Below are 6841 nucleotides of genomic sequence, written 5' to 3' on the forward strand. Positions count from 1 at the left end.
ATAAATTTGAGGTCGCTCAATACCCAGTACTCACCAAATTGTGAAATAAATACAAAAGGCCAGCACCTCGTGACTCGCGAACAAGCAACCAATCACATCTGGTAGGACCAAAGACAAAGGAGGGAAGCAGATGATGGTAGGAACCAGATCCCTACTAGGGCGTGGTCTCAGGTTCTAGGGATGGAAGGAGGGATGGCGTGGAGGAAGGCGTGGTCGCCGGCGCTGGGGCACCGTCGTTGCGTGCGCGCGCGCGCGAGAGAGAGAGAGAGAGAGAGAGAGCAGGGGCGGCGGCTAGGGTTAGGTCTCCCGGCTCCCTAAGGAAGCCGAGAAAATATGATTGCTTCTTGCTTAATCCCAAAACGGGTCCTTACACGAGTTTATATAATCCTCCTAATAAGACAATTGGGCTAAGCCCCTAATAACGATAAGATAAATTGGGCCACAACTAACTGGGCTAAGCCCCTAATATGCCGGTCATAACATCTCTCCCCGCCTGCACAAACAGCTCATCCTCGAGCTGGAAGGCGGGAAGATCAACGGTCGCCAAAAACCTCCGCGTCAACTGGGGCGGGCTGGTCGCCGAGCCCGGCGGCGGCGGGGTCCTCCTCAACGTAGTCTGCAGCCTCCAGGTAGAAGAGTCGTGGGCAGATGTGGCCCGGTACGTAGGGCTCGTCGCAGTTGAACCACAACCCTTGGCGGTGAGGCTCGAGTTGCTCGACCGGGGTGAGCCGGCGAAACGGGCGTGCCGCAGCCGCAGCGAGGGGCGCCGCGGAAGCCTGGGCAGGCCGACTATGTGTGGGAACTTCCAGCCGGGGTGGTGGCCCGGGGCGGTGGCGCCTGTTGGATGGCCGCCGCGCGACGCTCGAACGCGCGGGTGTAGTACATGGCCGTCTAGCCTGTGGCTCGCGCATCTCCACATCCATGCGGATGTGGTCCAGTAGGCCGCCGACGAAGAGCTCAGCCTGCTGACGAGCCGAAACGCCGGGGGCGTGGCACGCCAGTGCCTGGAAGCGGTCGGCGAAGTCTTGCACCGAGGTGAGGAACGGAAGACGGCCAAGCTCCGCCAGACGGCTCCCGCGTATAAGCGGACCGAAGCACAAGAGGCACAAATCGCGGAAGCGCTCCCATGGTGGCATGCCGCCCTCGTCCTGTTCGAGGGCTTAGTACCACGTCTGCGCGGCTCCTCAGAGATGATACGAGGCGATCCACGTGCGGTCGGACGCGAGCGTGAGCTGTCCCCTGAAAAATTGGTCGCATTGGTTGAGCCAATTCAGGGAGTCGACGGTGCCGCCGTAGGTCGTGAACTCTAGCTTGGAGAACCTCGGTGGTGTCTGGACGTGGACGACGGGCGGGTGCGCCTCGTCAGCACGGAGCAGCGAGGATGACGGGGCCAAGTAGGCGGGCATCAGGGTGCCGCCCTGGAACAGGGGGCCGTCGACGCTGGCGAAGGGCTCGGCGGAGACCAAGGACCCGCCAAACTGCATGGCCGGGTGCGTTGCCGGCGGGGGCAGCACGTGCGGCCCGACCGAGGCCGTCGTGTAGACCAGCTCAAGGGACCCAGCAAGCCAGGCCAGTAACGAAGACGGCGACGGGGGAAACCGAACCTGGTGGATGGGCACCCCCGAGCCCGTCGTCGGGATGCCCAGGGCCGCGGTCGCCGGTGGCGGTGACTGCAGCTGTTGCCCCTGCTGCATGGTGGAGGCGCCGGGGTTCGTCGCTGGTGGCGGCTGCCACGGCAACTGCTGCATGGCGGCGGTGACAGGGGTCGCCGAGGATGGCGGATGCCACGGCGGCGGGGCGGTGGCGAAGGGCACAGGCAGCTGCGACCCATAGGATCTCGCAAGGAACGTGTAGATGCCCGTGACCGCCTGGGTGAGATCCTGGATGGCAGCCGTCATCTCCTCCGGGGTAAAGACGACGGGGACGGGCGCGGCGGAGGTGACCGGCACCAGCAAGAGCGGAGCGCTGGCCGTGGTGGCCATCGGTGCGGTCGTCGCGGTCGGCGGCGGGAGGGTCGGGGTGGGCGGCGGCGAGGACATGATCGCACCGAAGCTATCTGATACCAAATTGGTAGGAACTGGATCCCTACCAGGGTGTGGTCTCAGGTTGTAGGGGTGGAAGGAGGGATGGCGTGGAGGAAGGTGTGGTCGCCGGCGCTGAGGCGCCGTCGTTGCGAGCGCGTGCGAGAGAGAAAGAACAGGGGCGGCGGCTAGGGTTAGGTCTCCCAGCTCCCTAAGGAAGCCGAGCAAATATGATTGCTTCTTGCTTAATCCCAAAACGGGTCCTTACACGAGTTTATATAATCCTCCTAATAAGATAATTGGGCTAAGCCCCTAATAACGATAAGATAAACTGGGCCACAACTAATTGGGCTAAGCCCCTAATATGCCGGTCATAACAGATGAGGTGATCCCTTGATGGGCTCGGCAGCTAATTATAAACTGACGATGTAGGTGGGCGTTGCTGGAACTGAAACCATACCCCACAGGTGTTCCATATTGCTGCAGAGGAGCCTTCTCTTGCGGTTGGCTGCCTGGCTGTCATGGAGCACTAGAGAAAAGATTTCGATGCAGCAGCCACTGATTCGGAGAGGTGGCACTCGACGGTCCTCACAGGTGGCGGATTCAAGATCTGGCGCAGCGGCTGCTATTGGGTTTAGTCCTACGTTGGTTGTGGGAGACAAATCACGACTTATAAGGGCAACAGTTGCTCCTCCCATAAAGCTAGAATTTTACGGGGAGAGGACCCAAAACAATGCTTGGTGTAGCAGGTCTGTGCTGCCCCGGCAGGCGGCAGCGGCTCCATAATGATAGAAACAGTGTGCTGGGCGAACAAGTATTGGATATTTGCTAAAATGACCCACCTTACTCTGCCACTTGCCTAGAAGGCTTATTTACTTTGACATGGATGAAATACCCCACTTTACTTTGCCCATTTGATAAAATGCCCTATTTCAGTTTTAACAGGTTTCTCGATAATCTGATCTCACACCTCCAATAACCTTGTTGACACTGCCCTCTCTCTACTCTCATTCATTGTGACGGCTGAGCTAGTTTCTCTTCAACCGTAACTCCAAATTGGCTGAAATTTGAACAACACACTCACATGAATATATATTTGAATGTAGTATGTAGTAGCTTTTTCAGATTTTTCTGCGCAGTGTGAAATTTTGATCGGAATCTGAATATGAAAGGACAGAGACTTCAGATTGAAAATTATCTTCCACTAGCATAAAATGAGCTGAAATTGGAACAGCACACTGTTTTCTTTTTTCTTGTAACACCTCGAATTTCCTTTATTCATTCACGATAAACTCAGAAGAACATGCTGCTTTTATGTTAAAAAATCAAGTTTTGTGGGCAGTTTCAAAATTTGGCAAAAATCTTAACTTGGGAGATTTTGGCCAATCTGCCATGATTTCCAGAAATTTCGACAGAATTTCCCCACAACTAAACTCAATAAGAAGCTACACAAATGATTGGCGCAATGAAACAACAATCATTTATTTGCATACACAAAAGGAAGCAAGAATATGTTAACATCTCACAAACCCCTCCTCAGTCCGAGACATCCGTTCTAGGGTTACCAAACTGGAGAGGTGCCCGGGAAAAATAAACCACACAAGTGATTCCGAGTGATAGGGGAGAAAACTCACCTTCGCGCCGCTGCGGAGGTCGTCCTCTCGGCGGCACTGCTCACCGACGCACGCAGGGTCGCGGACGGAGTGGTGCAGATGAAGGAGGGCGCGCGGAGTGGGGTGGAAGCAGGGGCACAACGGAGGGCGGGCGCTAGGGATTCGTCGTTTGTCGTCGCTGGCCGTCGGCGTTGCCTGCCAGGGTCGCGAACGGAGCGACGCGGAGGCAGGTCCGCGCGTTTCGTCGTGCGAGCGAGCGCTGGGGCAGAGAGGGAGGCGAGTACGGTTCGCGCAGCGTCCACCGCCGGCGACGAGAGATGTAACTTAACCAGCGTACGCCAGCCGTCGAGGTGAGCGTGAGAGGGGAGGAGGGTGAGTGTGCGCTGGCCGCAGCGGTGCGCAGCGCAGGGAGCACGAACAGGGGGGGATGCGTGCGGTGGTCCGTCGAGGTACGCCGGTGGCTGATCGATCTGGAATCTGGATCGATCAGCCACCGGCGTACCTCGACGGACCACCACACGCATCCCCCCCCCCCCCCCCCGCGGATCCAGATTCCAGATCGATCAGCCACCGGCGTACCTCGACGGACCACCGCATGCATCCCCCCCCCCCCCCCGCGGATCCAGATTCCAGATCGATCAGCCACCGGCGTACCTCGACGGACCACCGCACGCATCCCCCCTGTTCGTGCTCCCTGCGCTGCGCACCGCCGCGGCCAGCGCACACTCACCCTCCTCTCCTCTCACGCTCACCTCGACGGCTGGCGTACGCTGGTTAAGTTACATCTCTCGTCGCCGGCGGTGGACGCTGCGCGAACCGTACTCGCCTCCCTCTCCGCCTCAGCGCTCGCTCGCACGACGAAACGCGTGGACCTGCCTCCGCGTCGCTCCGTTCGCGACCCTGGCAGGCAACGCCGGCGGCCAGCGACGACAAACGACGAATCCCTAGCGCCCGCCCTCCGTCGTGCCCCTGCTTCCACCCCACTCCGCGTGCCCTCCTTCATCTGCACCACTCCGTCCGCGACCCTGCGTGCGCCGGTGAGCAGTGCCGCCGAGAGGACGACCTCCGCAGCGGCGCGAAGGTGAGTTTTCTCCCCTATCACTCGGAATCACTTGTGTGGTTTATTTTTTCCCGGGCACCTCTCCAGTTAGGTAACCCTAGAACGGATGTCTCGGACTGAGGAGGGGTTTGTGAGATGTTAACATATTCTTGCTTCCTTTTGTGTATGCAAATAAATGATTGTTGTTTCATTGCGCCAATCATTTGTGTAGCTTCTTATTGAGTTTAGTTGTGGGGAAATTCTGTCGAAATTTCTAGAAATCATGGCAGATTGGCCAAAATCTCCCAAGTTAAGATTTTGGCCAAATTTTGGAACTGCCCACAAAACTTGATTTTTTTTAACATAAAAGCAGCATGTTCTTCTGAGTTTATCGTGAATGAATAAAGGAAATTCGAGGTGTTACAAGAAAAAAGAAAACAGTGTGTTGTTCCAATTTCAGCTCATTTTATGCTAGTGGAAGATAATTTTCAATCTAAAGTCTCTGTCCATTCATATTCAGATTCCGATCAAAATTTCACACTGCGCAGAAAAATCTGAAAAAGCTACTACATACTACATTCAAATATATATTCATGTGAGTGTGCTATTCAAATTTCAGCCAATTTGGAGTTACGGTTGAAGAGAAACTAGCTCAGCCGTCACAATGAATGAGAGTAGAGAGAGGGCAGTGTCAACAAGGTTATTGGAGGTGTGAGATCAGATTATCGAGAAACCTGTTAAAACTGAAATAGGGCATTTTATCAAATGGGCAAAGTAAAGTGGGGTATTTCATCCATGTCAAAGTAAATAAGCCTTCTAGGCAAGTGGCAGAGTAAGGTGGGTCATTTTAGCAAATATCCAATACTTGTTCGCCCAACACACTGTTTCTATCATTATGGAGCCGCTGCCGCCTGCCGGGGCAGCACAGACCTGCTACACCAAGCATTGTTTTGGGTCCTCTCCCCGTAAAATTCTAGCTTTATGGGAGGAGCAACTGTTGCCCTTATAAGTCGTGATTTGTCTCCCACAACCAACGTAGGACTAAACCCAACAGCAGCCGCTGCGCCAGATCTTGAATCCGCCACCTGTGAGGACCGTCGAGTGCCACCTCTCCGAATCAGTGGCTGCTGCATCGAAATCTTTTCTCTAGTGCTCCATGACAGCCGGGCAGCCAACCGCAAGAGAAGGCTCCTCTGCAGCAATATGGAACACCTGTGGGGTATGGTTTATTTGTCACATTAGGAACATTTTAGTTTTGACTTTCGATAACTTTAATTGTTTGACTTGACTTTAAATTTGAAATTGAATGAGATTTGAATCATCGCAAGATTAACAATAGTAATCGTGGTGATGTGGCATCATTAGCAGAGGTTTACTGTAGCGTAACTATTCGGGCGTCACAATTCTCCTCCACTACAAGAAATCTCGTCCCGAGATTTAAGAGGTGGAATAAGGGGGAAAGGTTTGGTTACGAAATTCTAACGAATCTTCTTGGTCTTGGATGCTCTTCACAAAGAGGTCGATCCATTATGTTGATTTCTTCATTCCTCTGCTTCAGGGCATCATGATGAAGTCGCCATCCTTTCTTCGGGGGTTCCATCGTACTTACGTAAAAGGATAATGGGTGTCTTCGGAAGAACTGGCCTCTAGAAGGTCGCTTATCTGGTAGATAACACCAGGAAAGGTGGCGAAAAGTAACTCTCGAATTGTAACTAAAAAAAATTCGAGAGCAAAGTAAGAAGGTACCATGAGAAGTTTCGATCGGGCAGGCAATCGTTCGATGCCTGAAACAGGGCGTGTTAGGGGTTTCATGGAACGGGAATAAGTATTGTGTCTGATAACAGAATTGTTGATCCTCTCGAAAGGTGGCTCGTGAATTACTTACGAGGCCAAGTGCAAGGAACAACCTTGGGAACAGGGGTTTGCATAGGAGAGTCAGGTTTCGATCCTATGGAACTGTGGGTTATGGGCCCACCATGTGGGTTAAGAGTAGGAAGAGGGGTGATGTCCTACATAATCATATAAGCAAGGCATGTCAGAGAGTAACCGGTCAGTTATGTTGGCAACAGAGTCGGTACCAAGGGCGAGGGACGAAGAGAACCATTTTCCTGCTCGTTGAAACGAGGCGGACCAATAGGCAAAGTTCTCGTCCATCGGTGGTTGCTGGG

General features: G+C 54.1%; 1 pseudogene; it reads right to left on the minus strand.

Annotated features, from left to right (window-relative positions):
• Positions 1 to 533: 533 nt before the first annotated feature.
• On the minus strand, positions 534 to 4158 carry LOC147978887 (uncharacterized; annotated as a pseudogene).
• Positions 4159 to 6841: the final 2683 nt, after the last annotated feature.

This window comes from Triticum urartu, chromosome 3A (genome assembly GCF_056163025.1).
Source record: "Triticum urartu cultivar PI428250 chromosome 3A, HENAU_Tu73, whole genome shotgun sequence".
NCBI classification, from domain to species: Eukaryota; Viridiplantae; Streptophyta; class Magnoliopsida; order Poales; family Poaceae; genus Triticum; species Triticum urartu.